This window comes from Elephantulus edwardii, unplaced genomic scaffold (assembly GCF_000299155.1).
Source record: "Elephantulus edwardii isolate Elephantulus edwardi_28Jun2011 unplaced genomic scaffold, EleEdw1.0 scaffold00224, whole genome shotgun sequence".
Classification (NCBI taxonomy): Eukaryota; Metazoa; Chordata; class Mammalia; order Macroscelidea; family Macroscelididae; genus Elephantulus; species Elephantulus edwardii.
This window is the reverse complement of record NW_006399974.1, coordinates 3451312-3475192: the sequence shown is the minus strand read 5'-3', so window position 1 is coordinate 3475192 and position 23881 is coordinate 3451312.

The window sequence follows — 23881 nt, the reverse complement described above, 5'->3', positions numbered from 1 at the left end:
TGTCAATGTACTATTCCAGTCATTTCTAGATAATCTTCAGCAGGATTTTGCTTGTATGTGATATGAGTAATATTGTATGCTAACTTCAAGGGATAAAGTCAGATTTTTTAAAAAATAAACATAATTGAATTATAGCTTTAAATATAAAGAATAGTTATGTTAGTTATGTTCTATTTGTTTTGTCTTCCTCAGGGACTCCAATATTGTACGATTCCTTCTTTGTATTATTTTTGTACAATTTTCTTCTTGCCCCCTTTTACATATTTTTTAATGGCCTTTTTTATTGTCTTAGTTGTTTTATGGTCTTTCTTGACAGTCTTTCTCACTTTTTCAGTTAAGCCTATTTTCCTTAGGGCATCTTGTATTTTCAACTTTATTTCTACAACACATTTTTTCCCTTTTCTGACTTAAATCAACTCTTTTTATTCTTAACTACCTTTATGTTTACTAGGTAAAAAACAGCCTATTTTGAGCTCATGATAGTTTTCATGTCCTCAAGTATTTGTTAGAATATATTTAATTTAGTTTGGAGTGCATACTTGAAGTTTTTACCTTCTTCATCTCAAAAGACTTCCCCATCTCCTCCCTGCTAACTTTATTTCTTTTTCCCCCCAGAAGCTATGTGTTTGAAAGAATACTACTTTAATTGTATCTGTTCCTATGTGCTTATAAATTATGTGTTTCCCCTTTAAATAGCTGTTTGCCCTTTAAATGGCATGCATGTACTTTGAAATTCTCTTCCTGAAGTCTTGCTCTGATCTCCACAATTTAGTGTGAATTTTATCTTTTTGGTAGTTTCCCCAACTTTCCCTAAGGTCTTGTCCATATCTCTTCTCTCTCTTCCTAGCAGGCTTTATTGGCCTACCTTAGCTAGTAGCAAAGTGCTGTGACAGGGCAAGGAGGTTGTGGATATTTGTTAATTTTCCTCTTTTTACTAATTTTTTTCTTTTAGCACTCTTGGCAGTTTCTTCAAATATTGTTGGGAGGGCAATTTTTCACAGATATTTCATAGTTCTGAAGTTGTGTTTTATTGCTTAGTGGAGGAGAAATTAAATAATACTTACTTCATAGCTGTGTTCAGCTATCTGAAAGACCTCAAAGAATTCATACTAATATACTGAAATCTTGTCCATGACAATGGTTTTCCTTAGAACTTCTACAGTGACTCCCACATGTATAGTTTTGATGCAGTTGTTTCCAAACCTCAGATCTTTATACACAAAATATAAGCTCAAACTCACCAAATTAAAAACTCAACAATTATCTTCTTTCTGACACATACTCTGTTTCGTAGTGAAAAGTCCATTCTCCATTTGTAGACACAAGCCAGAAATTTAGAAGTAATTTGTTTTCCTCGTCCCCATATTTCAACTGGTGCTTAACAAATGGCTATTGAATAAATGCCTACTTACACAACTTTTGAAAGAAGGTGGCCAAGTAACAAAGTTTCTATCCTTTGATTTAACTTAGTGATGGCTGGAGCATCTCTAAATGGTCTTTGCTATTTACATATAGTGGTGGGGCTGGTAGCACAAAACACTGATAATTTAACAAGGAGTTTTTAGGAATGACAAACTTATTAGAACTCAAGATCTTTAAGGCAAGGTCTATCTATGCTGTATTCATTTGGGATTATTATAAAAGGAATAAAGACAACACGTGAATGGCTGAGTCTGACATCTACTAACTTCACAAAGAGAAACTGTCCCCATCAACAATATATACAGAACCAAACTATTATCTACAAGGTCAGACATTAACCCCTGACTTTCCTGCACTTTTACTGATTGTTGTTGCTGTTGTTGTTAGGTGCCATTGAGTTGCGTATGACTCATAATAATCCTATGAACAAATGTTATCCTATGATCCTATAATAGACCTGAACTCTGTCCTATCCTGTGCCTTCCTCATCATCTCTGACACACTTGAGCCTATTGCTACAATCATTGTTTCAATCCATCTCATTAGGGATCTCCCTCTCCTTCACTGACCTTCTATCTTTTACATATGGTATCCCTTTCCAAGGAATAGCCTCACCTAGTTACCTGTCCAAGTATGAGATATGAGGTTTTTCCATTTTTACCTCTGGCTGAACTTTCTCCAAGACATGACCATTTATTCTTTTTTTGCAGTTCATAGATGTTCAGTACTCTTCTTCAGCACCACAGTTCAAAGGCATTAATTATTCTTTGTCATCTTTATTCATTGTAACTCTCTGATGCGTAGCAGGTGATTCAAAAGACCATAGACTGAATCAGAAGCACCTTAGTCTTCAAACTGACATCAGTGGTCTTAAGTATTTAAGAAAGTCCCTGATAGCATCCAAGCCAATGCAATTTGTCTCCTGGCTGCTGGTACCAAGGATATTGTCTGTTGGTCCAAGCAAGATGAGATAATTGATAGCTTCAATCTTTTGTCTATCTATCATGATGTTGACTGTTGGTCCTGTGGTGAAGACCTTTGTTTCCATAATGTTGAGATACAATCCATATCAAAGGCTAGAATTCTTTTTTTAACTTTTATTTTATACTGGTTTATTTACAAAGTTCATATACATTGTTTTTCACGTTGGAACTTTCTCATTTATTTCAGCCCCACTCCCTCCACCCATCAAATTGTGCAACACTATGATTAACGCTCTCCCACTGCCCTCCCATCCTCACTCCTCTACTTCTACCCTCCCGCCACTTGGATCTTCATACTCATTCTACAGTGATGGCCTTATACAGTATTTGTCCTTTTGGGACTGAGTTAATTCATTTAGAATAATGCTCTCCAGTCCCTCCCAAGCTAGGTAGTATTTAAAAATCCTTGCCTCTGTGTGCTGTGTAGTATTCCATCATGTGAATGTACCATAATATCTCAATCCATTTCATTGTGGTTGAACATTTGGGCTGTTTCTGTGTTCTTGCAATGGTGAAAATGCTGCTATGAACATTGATGTGCAAATCTCCATTTGTGCCTCAGTTCTCACTTTCTCAGGTTATATTCCAAGTAGTGGAATAGTTGGGTCATATAGAATTTCTATTTTCAGCTTTTTGAGGAAATGCCAAACTGCCTTCTAGAGTGTTTGTACCATTTTATAATCCCAACAACAATGTATAAGAGTTTCTATCTTACCATATCATCGCCAATATTTATAATTTGCTATCTTATTACACTTTGCCACTGCTACTGGAGTGAGATGGTATCTCATTGCAGTTTTTTTTTCTATAATTATATTTTATTAATTTTCATAAACATTTACAGACTCATTGCAGTTTTGATTTGCATGTCTCTTATTGCCAGCAATTTTGAGCATTTCTTCATATGTCTGTTGGCCATCTGAATATCTTCCTCTGTAAAAAATTGTTTCCATGTTTTTTTGCCCATTTTGTAATTGGGTTATCAGTCTTTTTCTTGTTGAGGCCCTGTAGGATTCTGTAAACTTTTTATATGGAACCCTTGTCTGAAACGGTATTGCCAGAATTTTCCCCCTGTCAGTAGGTTTTCTTTTCACTGTTGGAAAAAAAGTCTTTGATGCACACAGGGGTTTAATCTTCGAAAGGTCCCATTCATCAATTTTATCCTCTCCAGATTGTGCATTTCTGACTGTATTTGGCAGTCTCTTTATACCACAGACTAAGCCATCTAAACTTGATTCCAGTATGCTCTTATGAACTTTATGGTTTTGGGCTTTTCACCCAGGTTTCTGTTCCACCTTCAAGTTGATTTTTGTGTATGGTGTGAGATGTGGATCCTGTTCCAAGGATGTGATTTTTGATCTTCTGCAACAACCATTTCACGTCCTCCTGACTTTTAGCAAACAAGGTTGTATCATCTGCTTAACACAGGCTTTTGATAAATCTTCCTCCAATCTTGAAGCCACATTCCTTTTCTTAGAGTCCAGCTTCACAAATTATTTAGTCAGTACACAGATTAAATAGGTATGGATAAATGATGCATACCTGATACACATCCTTCTTGTTCAGACAACAGCTTCTTGATCTGGGTAAAGATTTCTCATGAGCACAATTAAATGTTCCAGGATTCCCTACTAATTCCTGGGCGCTAAGCTTGTGGAAATGACCACACAGACTTTCTGGAATCTCTTTCTACTCACAGTTGTGGGGTTTAGGGAAACAGATTGGGGGGGGGGAGGTAAAGGATATCACATAGGGAAGTTCAGGTTTCATGAATAGCAGTCCCAAGTGAGGTTAACAGCAAGACACAATTCCACAATTAGTGTAGATAGTTCTCAGTCAACAGTAAGATACAGTTGCTTAATTAATCCAGCAGCTTTTCAGTACACAGCAAGAGACTTCTGGCAAAGCAACCTCTGGCACTGAAGGACTCACGCTGCTTTCTCTGCTTCTTTCCTGGTGTTAAGTTTCCCATCTTAAGGGCTCTGACCTTGGCTTAGCCTGGCTCTGTCAGGCTATAACTAGCCCCATCTTGCTATAGTCTGATTAACCTGATTAACTCTTTTTTTAATGTGGTCTTGCAGCTATTGATGTAAAGGCACTGATCGTCAGAGATCCATGTGTCTGTATTTGTGACAGCTGGAGACCATGACACTATGGGGGAGGGGGCTGCTAAGAGTGGTGGGTGAAGCCTCAAAGATCCATTTTACCTACATATTCCTATTCATTTTACTTACACATTGTGTAAGGCAATGGCTAGAAAAGTTGTTCTTAAAAATACCACAGAGTGTTGCACAATACTTGGCAGAAAACCTAATAAAGGCCATTAGGGATGTTGTAGATAAATGAGTGAAAAAGGAATAAATTACTATAATATCATCTCTAATAATAGTACACATCTTCTATACAAGGAAAAAGTGATCTAACAGAAAGGAATGGATGATTAGACATTATAGGTATGACAATTAACAATCTGAAACAAGACATGCATTACAAAGTGAATTGGGGAAGTGGAAGGGCAGAAAATGTCTATCATTGAATGAATGAAAACCAATTCTTTCTGTAAACTTTAAACTTTCACTAAGGTCACAAATATAAGACAGACAAACAAACAAACAAACAAAACAACAACACCCCCCCAAAAAAAAAAACCCCAACAAAAAACTAGATTTAAGCAAGCCAATTGAAAAGTATATTGACATTAGGCTGTGACCATTTAAGAATTAGGGCAATCTGGCTAATTCGAAAGCAGAATTCATACTAATTTTTGTGAGTGTGTCATGACCCTGTGGCATCTAGATAACCTATGGATCCTTCGGAAATAATGCTGTTAAATACATAAAAGAAAATGTGTACAGTTACAAAGGAAACAAATTACATTCAATTATAATTATCAAAGTATTTTTTAAAAAATCACGTATGTGTGATATACTAATATATGTGCATCTGTATGAGAACACTTAATAGAACAAGTTAGCAACTAGATTAAGAACAAAAATATTTAAAATAGTAAATAAAAGGAATTCCTCAATTAAAGTAGTCCTAATCGCTTTGTGAGGAGCTCCAGTAGCCTAGTGGTAAGAAGCTATGCTGTAATCCCAAAGGTATACAATTCAAATCCACCAGCTATTCCATGGATGAAGACTGGGCAATCTCCTCTTTATTTATTGCCTCTGGAAAGTCAGTCATGAGTTGGTTAAGACTCGATGGCACACAACAAAAACATAATCTTATTTCTTAAAAATAATGCTAAACCCCAGTAAGGCATCAGTAAAAATCAAAATACCATTTTCCTCCAATTCAAGTTCACTGTCACATGTTGTTGTTGTTGTTGTTGTTATGTGCCGTCGAGTCGCCTGTGACTCATAGTGACCCTATGTACAACAGCCCTAAACTCTGCTCTGTCCTGTGCCAATCACACTGTTTCTGACACACCCATCCAGATTACCCCAGTCACTGAATCAATCCACCTCATAGAGGGCCTTCCCCTGCTGTGCTGTCCGTCCACCCTCCCAAGTATGATGTCCCTCTCCAAGGACCGGTCCCTCCTTACAACATGTCCAAAGTATGTCAGACAAAGCCTCAGAATCTTTGCCTCCAAGGAGCTGCCCAGTTTAACACTTTACAGGATGAATCTGTCACATAGAGACTATTATATTTACTATCCTTACCTCCCTATGCACTTGAAGCATAGAACTTGAAGCACTTGTTGCAGAAGATCAAAGAATACAGCCTTTGGTATGGATTGTGTCTCAATGTCTAGTAAACAAAAATTCTTACCACTGGTCTTATAGGCAACGTCATGATAGGCGGAGAAAAGAATGAAAATGCCAACAACTTCATCTTACCTGGATCCACAATTAACACCCTTGGTATCAGCAGTCAGGAAATCAGGAGATATATTGCACAGGGAAAGCCTGCAGTTAGGAACATCTCCAAATTATTGAGGAGGTGTGATGACATCAGTTTGAGGACCAAGATGTGTCTGATTCAGGCAGGGTCTTTCTGAGCATTTGCAATGCATTTGAGAGATGGAGAATGAATAAGGATGACAGAAGAAAGATTGGTACCTTTAAGCTATTGTATTGGAGAGGAGTACTGAACATCCCATGGACAGCCAAAAGAACAAACAAATGGCTTGGAAAGGGTGCCGCCAACGAGCTCTTTGGAGGCAAAGATGATGAGGCTTTGCCTCATATACTTTGGGCATATTGCTAAAAGGGGCCGTTCCTTGGAGCAGGACATAATTCTTGGAAATGAAGAGTGTTAGCAAAGGAAAGGAGACCTTCCGTCAGGTGGATTGACACGGTGACTGGCATTATAGACTTTAATGTGTCAGGAAGTGTGAGGATGACACAAGAGAGGACAGATTTCAGATCTGTTGTTCATAGGACCGCTATGGTTCATACTCAATTTGGTAACACCTAACAATAACAGGAGTGGTATCCACTTCCTAAACAACACGCCTCCAGAAACTGTATGAGCTTTGATAAATGTCCATAGTTGTAGAGGGACTTCAGGCCTTTTGTTCATAGGTTTGCTATGAGTTGTGCTTGACTGGAAGGTAGTCAACAATAACAATAATAAGTAACAAACCTCACTATGCATGAACTCCAAGTTCATGACCAAGAATTTCTGGTCTCAAGAAGTCCTGGTACTATAGTGGGCTAACTGCTGGACATCTAATGCAAAGGTTGGCAGTTTGAATCCTTCAATCACTAGGAGGCAGAGAAATGAGACAATTGGCTTCTGTACAGATCTATAGCTTTTGAAATCATAACAACCTGTTGTTTTGTTTTGTCCTATAAGGTTGCTATATATTGAGCTTAGCTCAATATTCCTGTAGTTAGGAAGAATTAGGCATTCAGGGACCTAGGAGTTTTCATTGTCTTGTGACTTCTGACCTGAGTTCCCAGAAAATCATGGATTCACCATCTAACACTCCCTCTAAAATCTGTTTTTCTGGAAATGAAAGTTTGGAATGTGCTAAACAGGTTGCCCCTTGACTGGAAGAAAGCTCTGGTTTTGCCCAAGACAAACTAGACTTGCAATTCACAAAGTTAGAGATGATATCCGTAAGTCACTCTCTTCAAAGTACCTTTCTAAAGGTTCTCTTAGAGGTATGAGACAGGGCAGAGAAGGGTGCAGAAAGTGATGGGGAAGGCTGGCACCTGGAAAACAAATTCAACAACCTGTAGATAATAAATGGAAAGGGTAGGAACTTCCCACTGGCTGATAGAAAGAAAATGTCACAAACAAGAAAACATAATAAAGCTGGGTTTGAGTCCTTGGTGCCTTCCCTTCATGATTAATGACTGGTCTCAAATAGGATGGGTAAGGGAAAGTGAAGTTCCTCTTGAAGTAGCTTTAAAAATGCCACAGCTTAAAAAAATTATTGTAACATCAATTTAAGAGAAAAAAAACCCCCTCTGCTAAAATGTAAAGGTCAAGAAAGATTTGGGTGTTTTTAAATGCTGTCTTGGAGAAATTCTTATAAAGGTTAAGATGTCATGTAGTTTCAGAGTTATGGGCATAGGAGGGGGGTCTTGGACAAAAGCATTGCTACCCCGGGGCCCTCGGTGACTGTGACCCCTGCCAACAGTGGGCGGCAGGCAGCTGGAGGATCACAGTGTGTCACCGTGTCACTGGGGGACGCCAGGCACAGCTCTCAGAGCCTTAAAAGCCACATGAACATTCACTTTCAGAGTTCTGTTCTGATACACTTGGGCCATAAGAATATCAGTCTCCAGGCTTTCACACAGCAAGTCCTCACCTATTTCCTATAGAACTCAAAGCATCACTTAAGGCCACTCAGGTGAGGGAATTCCAAGCACCAGTTACCTTGCCTACTCTCACTCTACCCTGGGATAGATACTCATCACCCAAGTTTTAAACTTTGTGAGAGCACCCTTTTCCCCACACACATAAAGTATGGCCATTGCAGAGGTTTCCAAGGTTTCCTGCTAAGTGGACTGGGGGATGGTGCCCTGTTGTTGGCGATCTCCCAGGATCCAATGCTCTGGTTCAGGGATCTCTAGTGACTCAGTGGTTAAAGTCCAGAAGTTCAAACCCACTACTGCATTCCACAGGAGAAAGATGAGACAACTGTTTCCATGAAGATTTTTAGCCTAGGAAATCCAGTGGAGCATTTCTATGGTGTCCACTATGGTCATGATGAGTTGAAACTGAATTAAGAACAATGAGGTGGGTTCTTTTGTTTTGCTTGGGTTTTTTTTTTTTTTGTTTTTTAAAGAAGCACTTAACAACAACAAAAACAACCCAGAAAGAGCTCTGTTGGCCTAGTGGATAGCAAGTTATGCTACCAAGCCAAAGGTGGGTGATTTTAATCTGCAGTTGTTAGGTCTGGTTTTTAATTGCTTTTGGTCAAACATTCTGCATTTCTCACCAGTTCCCCACGGGTGCTGAAAGTCCAGATCCACAGACTACATTTAGAGGGTGTAATTTGATAACATACAAGTGATTTAAGGGTAAGGTTCTTGAGAGACGTTGAGTGTCACTGCTGTGAAATGATTAGGTGGCCCCACAAATCCTCGAAGTGAAATAAAAATCCTGCTCAGTCACACTGAGTACACCTCAACTTTGTAATCCCAAGGGAGAGTCACTAACAGGCAGATGCTAGGAGAGCTATATTGTGGTGATGGTGGTGTTAAATGCCACCAAGTCGCAGAAAACGCATAACAACACTATGAACGAAAGACCTGAACACTTGTATAACTTTCATTGTTTCTCTAAGGTCATAGAGCTTCCGGAGGCAAGCTATTTCAGAAGTGGACGCCACTCCTCCTTCCAAGCTTGTTGCAATCGGAGTGCTCCACCAATCACTGTCCACCGTGGGTAACCTTCATCACATTTGACACATGAGTGTCACAATGTTTAGCATCACAGAAACCACAAGTTACCTCTGTACAGTAAGTTGACAGACCAGTGCTACCACTTAGAAGAATGTTTGACCAAAAGCAATTAAAAACCAAACCTGACAACTGCAGATTAAAATCACCCACCTTTGGCTTGGTAGCATAACTTGCTATCCACTAGGCCAACAGAGCTCTTTCTGTGTTGTTTTTGTTGTTGTTAAGTGCTGTTGAGTCATAGACGACTCACTGTATTACTTCTTTAAAAAAAATGCAGTAGTGGGTTTGAACTTCTGGACTTTAACCACTGAGTCACTAGAGATCCCTGAACCAGAGCATTGGATCCTGGGAGATCGCCAACAACAGGGCACCATCCCCCAGTCCACTTAGCAGGAAACCTTGGAAACCTCTGCAATGGCCATACTTTATGTGTGTGGGGAAAAGGGTGCTCTCACAAATTTTAAAACTTGGGTGATGAGTATCTATCCCAGGGTAGAGTGAGAGTAGGCAAGGTAACTGGTGCTTGGAATTCCCTCACCTGAGTGGCCTTAAGTGATGCTTTGAGTTCTATAGGAAATAGGTGAGGACTTGCTGTGTGAAAGCCTGGAGACTGATATTCTTATGGCCCGAGTGTATCAGAGCAGAACTCTGAAAGTGAATGTTCATGTGGCTTTTAAGGCTCTGAGAGCTGTGCCTGGCGTCCCCCAGTGACACGGTGACACACCTGTGATCCTCCAATGACAAAGGATGTCAGAAGAAGAATTGAAACCATTGGGTTGTGATATTGGGGAAGAACACTAAATATCCTATGTTGTTGTTGTTATGTGCCGTTGAGTTGCCTGCAACTCATAGCGACCCTATGTACAACAGCCCCAAACTCCGCTCTATCCTGTGCCAATCGCACCGTCTCTGACACTCCCATCCCAATTATCCCAGTCACTGAATCAATCCACCTCATAGAGGGCCTTCCTCTCCTGCGCTGTCCCTCCACCCTCCAAAAACAAAACGTATATCTTGGGGAAAGTGCAGCCAGAGTGCTCTTTAAAGGCATGGATGGTGAAACTTCATCTCACATATTTTGGGCATGTTGCTAGGAGAAACTATTACTTGGAAAAGGATATATATCTTACTTGGAAAGGTGGAGAATCGAGGAAGATCCTCAATGGGGTGGAGTGACACAGTGAGTGAAACAATAGACTGTCAGAATAGTGTGTTGGAGATGGTGAGGATAGGACAGGGTTCAGATCCGTCGTACTCAACTAGACAGCATCTATCAATGACTACTATAGAGGGTTCTGACTCACCGTACCAATTCCACTGAAATGTAACAAGATCTTAACGTTACTGACTTGGGTGAACTTCATATGACTCTTCAGATCACCTGTTTCCCAAAGAGTCTTTGTGGTACTATCTGGCAGGGTTGGACTTACAGATACAAGCTAAATTTTTTCAAAGCATAATTTGCAGGGCATCAGCTAGTTTGAGATGCTGATACTTGAAACCCGACTTGACAGTTAAGTTTGAAACCTATTGAATTCCTGTTCTTGTTGTTTAGTGTCATTGAGTCATAGGTGACTCATAGTGACCCTATGAATGAAAGACCTGGTTATTTGTATAACTTCATCCTTTCTACTGGTTCATAGGGTTTCAGGAGGCAAGCTATTTTGGAAGTGGATGCCATTCCTGCTTGCAAGCTTGATTTAATAGAGGAGCTCCACCAAACACTGTCCACCATGTGTAAACATTATCACATTTGACACATCAGTGTCACAGTGTTCAGCTTCACAGCAACCATAAGTTACCTCTGTATAGCAAGTGGACAGACCAAGACCATACAACCTAGAAGAATGTTTGACCCAAACTAATTAAAAACAGGCCTGAGGGCCACGGATTAGAGTCACCCACCTCTGGCTTACTGTACAGATCACTTCTACTACTATGGAATGCCCTCCCATTTCTCCTCTGGTGTCTGTCCTAACTTTTCTTCTGGATACATTTCAATTAGTCCAATGCATCCTACTTATTACTGTTTCCTCTTATTTAAAGAGTCTCTGAAGTGGTGCAAATGATTAAAACATTTGCATGGAAATGTTGGTGGTTTGAATCTAACCAGGGACACCACTGAAAACCTATCTGGTGACCTGCTTCCGGAAAAATCAACCATTAAAACTTTCCAGTGCACATGATGTCACTATCAGTTGAAATCTCCTTAAAGACAATCGGTGTTAGTGAAATCAGGCTGCTCCTTGGAGGCAAGGATTCTGAAGCTCTCTGTCTGACATATTTTGGGCATGTTGAAAGGAGGGACTAGTCCTTAGAGAGGGACATCATGCTTGGGAGGGTGGAGGGACAGTGCAAGAGAGGACAAGCCTTGATGAGATGGATTGATTCAGTGACTGGAGTAATGGTAGTGTGTCAGAAACAAATAATAGAGTTGGCCTAGGATAGAGCAGGGTGACAGCTGTTGTACATAGGGTTGCTATGAGTCACAGGTGACTCAACAGCACATAACAACAACAACTTATTTCATTAATTTAGATTAATGAAATGATGTCTCATTAATGATTTTTGAGAAAATATATTCAAATCTTTCTGTTTTATATAGCCTGCCTTTCTAACCAGATGATTAATTTTTAAGTCCATTTTCTCAAGAATCCCATTGCCATTGAATCAGAAGTTGCTCATAGCTCCAGTAAGTTTCCAAAGATGTAAATCACAAGGGAGGTGATTGCTCATCTTTTGCCTTCAGAATCACCAGTGGATTTGAAAAGAGACATTGCTTTTGAGTTAACAGTATAATTACATATGAACTTCTCCATCTTAGAATCTAGCCTTCTCTCCAGACTGTATCCAGGAATGGTACAATAAATTTAGAAAAATATTTGGCAACATCATGATAGATGGTGAAGAGATTGAGATTGTTAACAGCTTTAGTTTGCTTGGCTCCACAATCTACACTCTTGGTACTAGCAGCCAGGAAGTCAAAAGATGAATTATATTGGGAAAGTCAGCTGTCAGAGACCTCTCCAAAGTACTGAAGAGCAATGACGTCAGTCTGGAGACTAAGGTGCACCTGATCCAGGCCATAGTCTTGGCAATTATTTGCTATACATCAGAAAGTTGGACAATGACTAGGGATGTAAAAAGAAGAATTGATGCCTTTGAACTGTGGTGCTGGAGAAGAGAATACTGTGGTACTGGAGAAGAACATACGATGACTACTAGAAGAACAAAGAGTTTTCTCCTAAAGAGGGTGAGACCAGGCTGCTCCATGGAGGCGAGGATTCTGAAACTTCATCTGACATACTTTGGGCATGTTGCAAAGAGGGACCAGTCCTTGGAAAGGGACACCATGCTTGGGAAGGTGGAGGGACAGCACAGGAGAGGAAGACCGTCTATGAGGTGGATTGATTCAGTGACTGGGGCAATGGTGTAGGTGTGTCAGAGACAATAAGATTGGCACAGGACAGAGCAGGGTTTAGGGCTATTGTACATAGGGTCGCTATGAGTCACAAGTAACTCAATGGCACATAACAACAACAATAATAACAACAACAATGGTATCTTCAAGTATTGTCCCTTATGAAATTGCTTTTCAGATGCTCGGCATTTCCCACATATCAGCTTATATCATCCTCACAATTACCATATGCAGTTCCTGTTACCCCCATTCTAGGAGGAGAAGACTGTGCTCAGAGACTAGAGCCAGATTAACGTTTGTTTGCAGTGTTTGCAGCCTCACTGCTATTCAAAAGAGTTTCTCCTTTTTGCTGCCGATTGAGAGCAAGTGAAATCAGGGTGCTGGGGAATGAAGGCTGGCTTGGAAGTCATGGAAGAAAGGCCCAGGTCAGTCTTAATTACATGTATGATATTAAGGAAGTTTAATTCTCTGAAACCCAGCTTCTCAACCTCTAAAATCAGGGCCATTATTCTTAGCTCACTAGATAACATAAAGTTCAACCCTATAATGTTGCTGTTGACTGGTGACAGTCTGTAGAGAGTTTCACTACTAACCTAAAGGTGGCTCTTCTCTGTCAGGTCTAATCCACCAGCTTTTCTTGGGAAAAAGATGGACAATCTTTTCTTATGTGATTTACAACTTGTGAAAACCCACTGGAGCATCGGCTATGAGTCTACTCTGACTTGATAGCAATGAATGAGTCGAATTGTTAACTGCTACCAAGTTGATCCCTGAACTGTGGCACCCACGAACAACAGAGTGAAACAGTGTTCCGATCATCCTCATCGTCAGTAGGGGATCAGATGGTGGTGATGTATAGGGTTTATGTTGGCTGATTTACTTGAATAGATTACCAAGTCTTTGCAGTCCATTTCAGTGAAAAAATCCATTAAAAAACTTCTCAGGACCATAGCCATATTAAGATAAGGGCAGTGGCTATGCATGAAGTCGCACAAGAAACAATTGGCCAAGAAACCATCCTGTATCTCCTTTTATATTGTTGCTTTTGTTATATGCATTTCAAGTAGAATAGAACCTATAGCAACCCTGTGGACAGCAGATCTGAACCCTGTCCCATCTTCACCATCTCTGACATACTTGATTGAGCCCATTGCTGTAGTCACTGTGGTAATTCATCTGGTTGAGGCTCTTCTTCTCTTTTACTGACCCTCCATCTTTCCAAGCATGGTGTTCCTTTCCAAGGAGCAGCCTCTCCTAGGAACATGCCCAAAATATGGGAGACAAAACTTCACCATCCTTGCCTCCACGGAGCAAACTGGCTGAACTTTTTTCAAGACTTATCTCTTTGTTCAATCTATGAGGTATTTAGCACTCTTCTCTATCATCACAATTCACAAACATCAATATAACAGAGCCCCTTTTACTCCACACAATATAATAAATTTCAAGAAATCTTTTCAAAAAAGCAAGACAATCACTGCATTGGAAAGTCATCTTCAGGAAGAATTTTTGGGAGCTAGGGAATTTAGAGCCCTGAGGAAAGAAAGGAGAAAGATGGACAAGCTCCTCACATGCAATTTACAGCCTCAGAAAGCCAAAGAAGGGCCAGCTATCAGTTGATTCCAACTCAAAGGCAATGAGTGAGTGAAAGAGTGAAGAAAAGATTTTGATTTTTCCTATTTCCTATTTGTTAAAAAAAATGGTTGCAGATCTTATCTAAGCAGATTTCCCCCCTACAGTAAGTCTATTTCCAGCCCATGCCATTAAAAAAGCACAATTTTATTCTTCACATTCAGAAAATGAAGATAGAAAGTGCTCTTTATGAACTTACTCATGAGAAAACAATTTGTACCAAAGGGTTACTTCTTTGAACTTCACTAAAAAAATAAATAAATAAGTAAATAGATCAATCAATCAATCAATCTATAGTTTTGTACTAATTAAAAAAAAAAAGAAAGAGAAAATACCCACTCTGGATTCAGAAGAAGTGGACCTAATGTGATTCTTTCTTCCCAATCAATAGTCAATGAGGGATTTTAATTCATGAACAGAATTAACATGATTACTATGACCCCTATGGAGTCATTGAATGTTTTTGCTTTTTGAGTGAATTGGATTTCCATACTTAGGAGGGAAAGCAAGTACTATTAGGATTCTTGTGTGGTTACATGCAACTCTTTCCCACAGAAAGGTTGTTAAGAAACCATTTCTGATCATATGTTATTTTTCTTGTTGATTGCCTTCAAGTTGAGCACAACTTACAGTGACCCTATGAACAAAAGGCCTGACGCCTTTCTATAACTATAGACTTTTATCAAAGTTCATAGATTTTCTGGAGGCATGGTGTTTAGGAAGTGGACGCCACTCCTGCTTCCAATCCAAACAAATATCAATGTGTTATATAGATAAATAAGGAGCTCCTGTGGTCTAGTGGTTAAGGAGTTACACTACCAACTCAAAAGCAAATGGTTAAAATCCATCAGCTACGATGATGCCAAAATATTCATAATCTCCCTCCATGTGGAATGCAACAATTAGTTTAGGTAAAGCTTTGTCTCTGTAAGGAACCTATACAAATAAAAGTGACCTGAGCTTTAGAAACACAATTCCCACCATAACCACGACTCTGGCTGTGTGAGTTACTTTATTAGATTAATTAGCTCTCACCTATCAGGCAATATGGCTCTGAAGAAATAAGGTATATTTTAATGAACATCAGTGTCTGAAACACAAAACAGTTCTCTGGGGGACAGACTTGCTCCATGGCCCTATGCTAGGCATCTGCAGAGCTAAAACAGAGAAAGATGCTGATTAAGAAGGGGCCCAGAGAAGAAACAAGTGAGAGGAACATCAAAACCAAAATTCAACTTTCTTCACAATTTTGCCTCAGGTCACTCAAGCCTTTTCTGTTTGAAGCAGTTTTGATATGCCTGTGACCAATAGGGTTTTTCTTTTCTCTGTTTTTTTTTAATCAGGAAAAGAAAAAAAATAAAATAAAAATTGAGTCATGATTGTACGAAAGTGAAATTATTCCAGTAGCCATCTCCCTGGCAATTACTGACTTGGTTTCTCTTCTCTCATACAGCTAAGCAGCCCTTTTCAAACTTTTGCATCCTCAGAAGAAACCGTAATCTCCTCCTGTGTGATTTACAGCCCATGAAAATCTGCTGAGGGTGAGTCGGTCCCAGCTCTACAACACACCACAACTCTTGCGTCTAGTTGGGGCCATGTGGCTGAGTGCTGGGCATTAGAATGTGCATGCACCTGAAACATGGCAGATGTCTTCTCTCTCTCTCCTTCTCAAGTGGTTGGAAGTGAATTAATTCAAGACTTGAGAAAGATGGGGGGGAGGGGAACTCCTTACCAATAAGAGCCTAGATTCCTCTCACCATTTGGCAGAAAAATCACCCAGTTTTCTTCTGTTTGACATGGAAAACCCACCTTACTGTTTGCATAAATTATAAAAAGAATTTTGTATACTAAACTATTACAATATGGGGGTGTTTTAGAGCCCTGGTGGCTGAGTTCATAGAAAGTTGAGCAGCTAATCTAGAGGCGGGAACATCAAACCTCAGGACGTCTCCTCCCCTTGTGATTCGCAGCCCTAGAAACCCAATGGAAGGTTGCTATGACTCTGAACCAACGCTATGATGACAATAAATTTGAGGGTTTTGTTTTGTGTTTTTTATTTTATTTCATTACAACACATGGTATTATTTACTCTGACAGCTATAACTTCCATCACTTGTCTGTGTCAGTGTTTTGCTGTTATTAACTCCATTTTACAGATGAGGGGAAAAAATGGAAACTTCTTTAGAGAACTTACCTATGTTTTCTAGCTAATGAGTAGGGGGAGACCTGGGTTCATAGGGAGTTGGGCTGTTAACCCAAAGGCTGTAATACACAAGCGGCTCCTCAGGACAAAGATGGCCTATTTCCTCCTGCACAATTTGCAGCCTTGGAAATCCAACAGGAGGTTTGGCTGTGTGTTGTTCAAATTCTACTGCAATGAGTTCGAGGTTTTTGTGTTTCTGTTTGTTTGTTTTTATAAAAGCTTATAGAGAACTTGGATTTTCATTCATTCAATGTTGCAAATTTTCTTCCCTGTACCCCTCAGTTTGCTTTTCTCTTTGGAAAAAAAATTTTTTCATTGTGATATAGTTCCCCCCCACCCCGCCCCCTCCAGTTCACTTTACTATGAAGCTCTTATTCTGGACTCTTGTCATGCCAATAATACCTAATCATATATTCCTTTTGTACAGTTCTCCCCCTCATCTGTTTCAATGTTTCTCTCCAACCCCCATGTCAATCCTGTTTTATAAAAGTGGCATTAAGCAGTGTGTGTCATTTTGTAACTGAGATATTTCACTCAGCATAATGTCTTCCATGGTCACTCATTTTGTATAATATTTCATGAGTTCATTGTTTTTCAGTGTTACATAATATTCCATTATATGAATATACTACATCTTCTCTATCCATTCATCTGTTGATGGGCACTTGGGTTGTTTCCAACTCTTTGCTATTGTGAACAAAGCAGTAATAAACATGGGTGTGTGTATATCTGCTTGGGTGGTGGTTCTGGTTTCTTTGGGGTTTATTCCCAATAGTGGAATTGCTGGGTCAAAGGTTATTTCTATTTCCAACTTTTTGAGAAAGTGCCATACTGCCTTCCATAGTGGTTGTACTATTTTAAACTCCCACCAACAGTCAATCAGGGTTCCAGTTTCTCCACAACCTTGCCAGCATTCATTGCTGCTCTGTTGAATTTTGCTGTTGTTACTGGGGTGAGATGATATCTCATAGTTGTTTTGATTTGCATGTCCCTTAGAGCTAGGGATTTTGAACATTTCTTCATGTGTTTTTTTTTTTTTTTTGTCATCTGAATGTCTTCTTTGGTGAAGTGCCTGTTCATATCTCATGCCCATTTTGCAACTGGGTTGTTTATCTTGTTGTTTTGAGGCCAAAAAGTGGGTCTGAGGCTAATAAACACGGTGATAGTGGTGAGCATGCACACTGACCTCTTAACTTACCTCCGATTTTAGTGTTTAGTTCAGGGAGAAACAGGATCAGGCAAGATCATACTACAAACTGAGGGAAAATTCTGGCTTGCCTTAGAGAGGGTGGGAATTGTCATGTCTCACTGTCCAGAAAATGGTTGAGAGAACATTTTCTTTATCTCCATTCCACACCTACAAAATACTGAATTGATTTTCTGTGATTCCCCTTTTCTGCCCTCCTTTGAAAGCCTTGATTATGCCCCAGTTTTCTGTGAAGAGAAAATTCTTACTGCTGAGTTATAAATTCAGCAGATGAGGAGGTTATAAGTAGGTTTCCACCAGGGGACGTTTATTTCTCCATTGATACATGCATGTAACTCCTATCAGGAGAAGGCTTTCCTTAGAGGGAAAATAAACCTCATCAAAAAAACATTCAGCTTCTAGAGGGGTAAAACAAGGGAAAAGGTAGGCTCTGTGGGTGGTGGAAAATGCACTTTGAAATGAGGGGAGGAAAGAAAAGAACGAAGCTAAGCAGATGTAGTTTATCGAACGTTCTTGTGTATAGGGAATGTTGAATTTCAAGTTTTCTTTCTTTTTCTTTCTTTTTAAACAGAGAAGGCACAGTTTTGCCTGGTCATTGTCATGATTGCTGCTATTTGAATTCAACAAGTGACTGCATGCTGAAGAAGCTTCATAAAAATAGAGTGTCCCACATGAGAAAGATACTGTTTGTAAATTTAACTACTAGAAACCTGTCTCTGATGATGTGCTGGATAGTCCCTCAGGAGTCAGGTAATGTGGTGCCAGTAGTAGTATACGGTAGCTAAAAGCTAACGGGGGTGACTCTTTCTGGATTAACCTTACTATTTGTCAACACTCTGGCTAAATTATTTAACCTTTCTAAGCTCCAAATTTGGCAAGGATAGTGAAACAAACTGCATCTCACATACTTTGGACATACTGTGAGGTCAGTTTTAGGAAAAAGACATCATCACGGGAAAGGTGGAGGGTCAGAGAAAGAGAGGAAGACCTTCAAGAAGATGGATTGACACAGTGACTGTGACAATGGTCTTGCACATATGGGGGATTATGAGAATGGCACAAATAGTGCAAGGCTCAGGTCTGTTATTGTTAGGGTTGCTGGACATTGTGGTTGACTTGAAGGTATATAACAACAACACATGCTTCAAAGTCTTTTTTGGTAAAAAGATGATAATGTTATATCTTTCTCATTAGGCTTTGAAAATGACACAGGGTGATAAATAGATCCATTCACTGAATGTCACTTGTTTTGAGGAGGATGATGGCAAAAAAAATGAAAGGAAAGAAATATCCGAACCAATAATCAAAATGCATTTGTTTACATACCTTTCTTGTGTAAGCTAGCATTCATTTTATGGATGGGAAAGGTACAAATAAAAACAGATTGGAAGGAACCTTAGGGAAATTTGACCTGTCTATAGATCTCGCTCCCTGTAGGGGTTGGGACTGGAGTGGTGGGTTGTAGAAGGAAATCATGAGTGAATCCTTTCCATTTTGCATGAGGCTTAGTGTCATTTGAGATCTGGTCCAGGTCTCGGAAACCACCTGCTTATCAGCAGGGCAGTGAGAATTCCACAGTGCAAGAATGGAAGCAGATGTGGGTACATGAAGGTGGATGACCACTGGTGGAAGAGAGAGAGAAGAGACTGGGAATAATTCTGGAAAGATTAGCTGGTTCTTTAGGGAGTCATTGGGTTACCCTGAGTGCAAATGGTTAACATATTCAACTGTTCACCAAAAGGTTGGAGGTTCAGGTGTGTCAGATATACCTTGGATGAAAATTCTGACAATCTACTTCGCAAAAATCAATCATAGAAAATTCTGTAAAGCACTGTTCTCTGACACATGATGACGTTGCTATGGGTCAGAACTGCCTCTACGGCTAGTGGCTGGATCACCTGGGGCCAATCCTTCATGTCACAGTCATTTCTTGCCCAACCCATGGTAGGAACCAATCATAGTTATTAGAGTTCAGCAAACCAAGTGTCCATGTTGTTTAGTCTGAAATTTCACTTATCCTTTTGATATTGTACAAGTTCCCCAACAGTCGGCCAAAGAATATCACTTTTCTTAGGAGTAGAGTGCTCTGCTTCTGACACTAAAAGGAAGACATTTGTTTTTAAAGCAACATGGATTCAAATAGCGATAACACTTCTTTGTGGAAAATAAAAGCATCTTTATATTTATTTGAGTAAACAGAAAAATAACACAAATGGAATGATTTCCCACCTGCCAAACAAACCCGTTTCCTTTTGTGAGCCGTACATGAGGGCGGTAAAAGCACAGCTCTGCACAAAGGGAATTGTGATGTATTCAGCTGGCATGAGGCACTGTGCCTACCGACCAGACCTCCCCTCTCTCATTTATGTTCCATCTCAGCCTGAAGACAGTCATCCTGCACAGCTCAACGGACAGACCCAGCTGCTTGGCAAAAGGTGTCAGTGTTCTTCTCAAACAGCCACGTTTTCCCTGGGAGTTAATTTGTTGGGATTCATGCTGCCTGAATTGGGCCTAAAATCAAGGCAAAACTTCAGAGACACTGTTATGGAGGCCAGGTTAAACCAGAAGTATTTATTACAGCTTCCTTTTCAGTTAGATATTTATTGTCAAAGAGAAGAGCTAGGAATTTTCACTGAAAGAGTGTGCTTGTGTCTTAGGAGGCTGGCAGCTTTCCTTTTCTTCTGTCTGTCTCTCTGTAGAGATCTGTCAAAGTTGAACCACAAGGTACCACAAGACCAACTCTAGGCCGAACTGGGAAGGACCTCAACATTACTACAGGAATCCTCACACTTGTATTATTTTTGCTCTTCTCAACTCTTAAGAGGGAGCTCTGGTGGTAAGGAACAGCTCTAAAACCCAAAGGCATGCTGTTTGAATTCATCAACTACTTCTCCATGAGATTTACTACCTCTGAAAATCTGCTGAAGGTCAGCTACAAGTGGGTTCCAACTTGACGGTAAGCAACAACTCTTAAGACTCTTCAGATCTATTCAAGGCCTTTTGATGATCAGTTTCCACTATGACACAAAACCTAGGTTTATCTTAATTTTTTAAAAATGTTACTTTGGAGGGGAGCTCTGGTGGCCTAGTGGTAAGGAGCTGCAACTACAATCCCAGAGGCGCACGGTTGGAATCCACCAGATGCTCTGCCAGGGAAGGAGGGACAATCTCCTCCTGTACCAGTCAGATCTGATTTGACGGTACACTCACACAAAAATAATAATTAAAAAAATGTTACTTTGGGCATGTTGCAAGGAGGGACCAGTCCTTGGAGAGGGCCATCATGCTTGGGAGGGTAGAGGGACAATATAAGAGAGGAAGACCTTTGATGAGATGGATTGATTCAGTGACTGGAGTAATGGGAATAGGTGTGTCAAATACAGTGAGGTTGGCACAGGCTAGAGCAGGGTTCAGAGCTGATGTTCATAGGGTCACTATGAGTTGAAAGCTACTCGACAGCACATAATAGCAACAGAAATTATAACACATTTGTTAGTTTACCATACTGTGGGGGCTTGTGTTTTGCTGTGATGCTTAAAAATATGCCACTGGTTTTTCAACACCAGCAGAGTCACACATGGTGGACAGGTTTCAGTAGAACTTTGCACTATAGTCACAGCCAACATGACAGCACCTAACATCAGTGACAATAGCAATCACAGCAATGACCATTGATTGGTTCTCTATTACGTTCCTGACATTATGCTGAGGTTTTAATTCTCATTTTCCTGTATGACTTTCCTCAACAAACTTATAGAGTAACTATATCTTTTATGTTGTTGTTGATTGCCGTCAAGTCGAGCATGACTCAGAGCAACTCTATGAACATAAGACCTAAAGCCTTCCCATAACTATCGTCATTTCTCCAAGTTCATAGTTTCCAGAGGCATGTGGTTTAGGAAGTTGATGCCACTCCTGCTTTCAAACCTGTGTTACAACTGGGAGCTCCACCAAACATGGTCCACATTGAGAAACCATTCTGGTATTTGATACCCCGATGGTACAAGGTTCAGCATCACAGCAAACCCAGGTTACTTCATACTGCACATTGACAAAGAGTGATGTGCAAAGTGGGAGAGTGTTCCTCCAGATATAATAGCACTAGTTTCATCTGGCAGTGGTTAAATGTTGTCAAGTAAAATATGACTGAGAGTAAGCTTTGTACCAAAGACCTGAACTCTGTTCTATAAGTAACATCATTTCTGTACAGAACTCTGTTCTGTAACTACCGTAATTTCTGTACGTTTATAGAGTTTAGGGAGTTTGTAGTGTTTCCAGAAGTATCTAGTTTAGAAAGTGGATGCCACTCCTGCTTCCCAGCATAAATCAATCTGGAAGCTCATCCAAACACTGTACATCATGGGTAACCATTATGGTATTTGACAAGACTATGGGAAAGTGTGCAGCATCACAGCAACACCAACTTGTTCAGTTCAGCAAATAGAATAAAAAAATTGCTGTATCAATTAAGGAATAGTAATTTGAAAATTACTGAAACTCTTATGGGGTTTTAAAGCCATACGTTAGAGCAGAACTCCACCCTAGGCAAAGGCTCAAGGATACCTGTTCTTGGGGGAGAAAGAGCGGTAATATACATCAAACATGATCCCAGAAACTTCTCTTACATGCCCAACAGGACAGCAAACTCCTAAAGTGGAGGCTCCAGGCCCCGGCCTGCAGTAGTAATAGTTAATGTGCATCTCTACCCTGTTGTCCTATGGTAGGAGGCCTCCCACAAATACTCTGGGCTGATAGCTGTTACTCACTGCTTGAGAGTGTTTCCTGGCCTCCATAGGAAGATATTCACCCAACCATGAGCCAAAGTGGACTTGATAAGGGGTCCACATTCAAGGAATGACCCAACTGATAAACAGTAGAAGTTCCTGAGTAAATCTTACAACTTCTCCCCTTGGTAGATAACTCTGAGGTGGTTCTTTTTAGTCACTCAGAGGGTTTCCAAAAGAATTGAAAGCAATTATGTACCGTAATTGTTGTTCTTATTGTTAGGTACCACAAGGTCAGTTTCAATTCATACACTATATCTTTCTTGGACCTGTGCCATCCTCACAGTAGAAGATATTTGGACCCATTGTGTCAAATCATCTTTTTGAAGGCCTTTCTCTCTTTTATTGATCTTCTACTTTACCAACCATGAAGTCTATCTCCAGAGACTGACTGAACCCCCTTACATCATACTATCCGTACATTTAAAAGCATTCTAGCTGTACTTTTTCTAAGACAGCATTGTTCATTGTTTTGATAGTCAATGATATTTTTCACAAGTTCCATCATTCAAAGACATTATATATTCTTTCTTTTTCATTCTCCAGGTTTTACGTGCATATGAGGGAATTGAAAATACCATTACTTGAGTAAGGCACACCATAGTTATAAAAGTTATAGTTGCCTTTGAAGACTTGAAAGAAATAAGTCTCTTATGAGATATGTCATTGCCAAACATTTTTTTATTTGTCTATGGGGTTTCCCTTTTACCCTGTTAGAGTCACAAAAGGACAAATACTGCATAACATGGCTATTGTAAAATAAGACTGACATGGGAGTTTGGAAGAGAATAGGAAAAGAGTGGATAGATAATGAAAACTTCCTTAGAACAGATGAGAGGAAGAACCATCTGAAAGGAATATATGATTAGGCATTACATGAATGACAATAATCTGGAACAAGAGGTGCATTGCAAAGTGGATTGGGGGACGGAGAGGAAAGGGAGAGGGAGGAAAATGTGCAACAATGAATCAATAAAAGGAAAAAGTATTTGAAAGAAGGCTTTTACAATTTTGTTTGGTGCAATACATAATTTGATTTCTTTACTGCTGTTGCCATGAGCTTTGATTGTTGATCCAAGTCAAACGAGCATGACATAATACTCTGTCAAATTTTCTTGTATCTCATTCTGCTGAGATTCAGATTATGCTAACAATATAACTGGAGGCAGATTTTAACAAATATATTATTATTGTAATGCTATTATCTTGACAATTTCAATGCTTTTACTTAATATGATCTCCTTGTTTGTCTGTTTATGAGAATTTTTGTTTTCTTTATACTGAGGTATAATCCATACTCAGCATTGTTAGTCTATGATCTTCATCAGTAAATACTTCAAATCTTTGTTTTCAGCAAGCA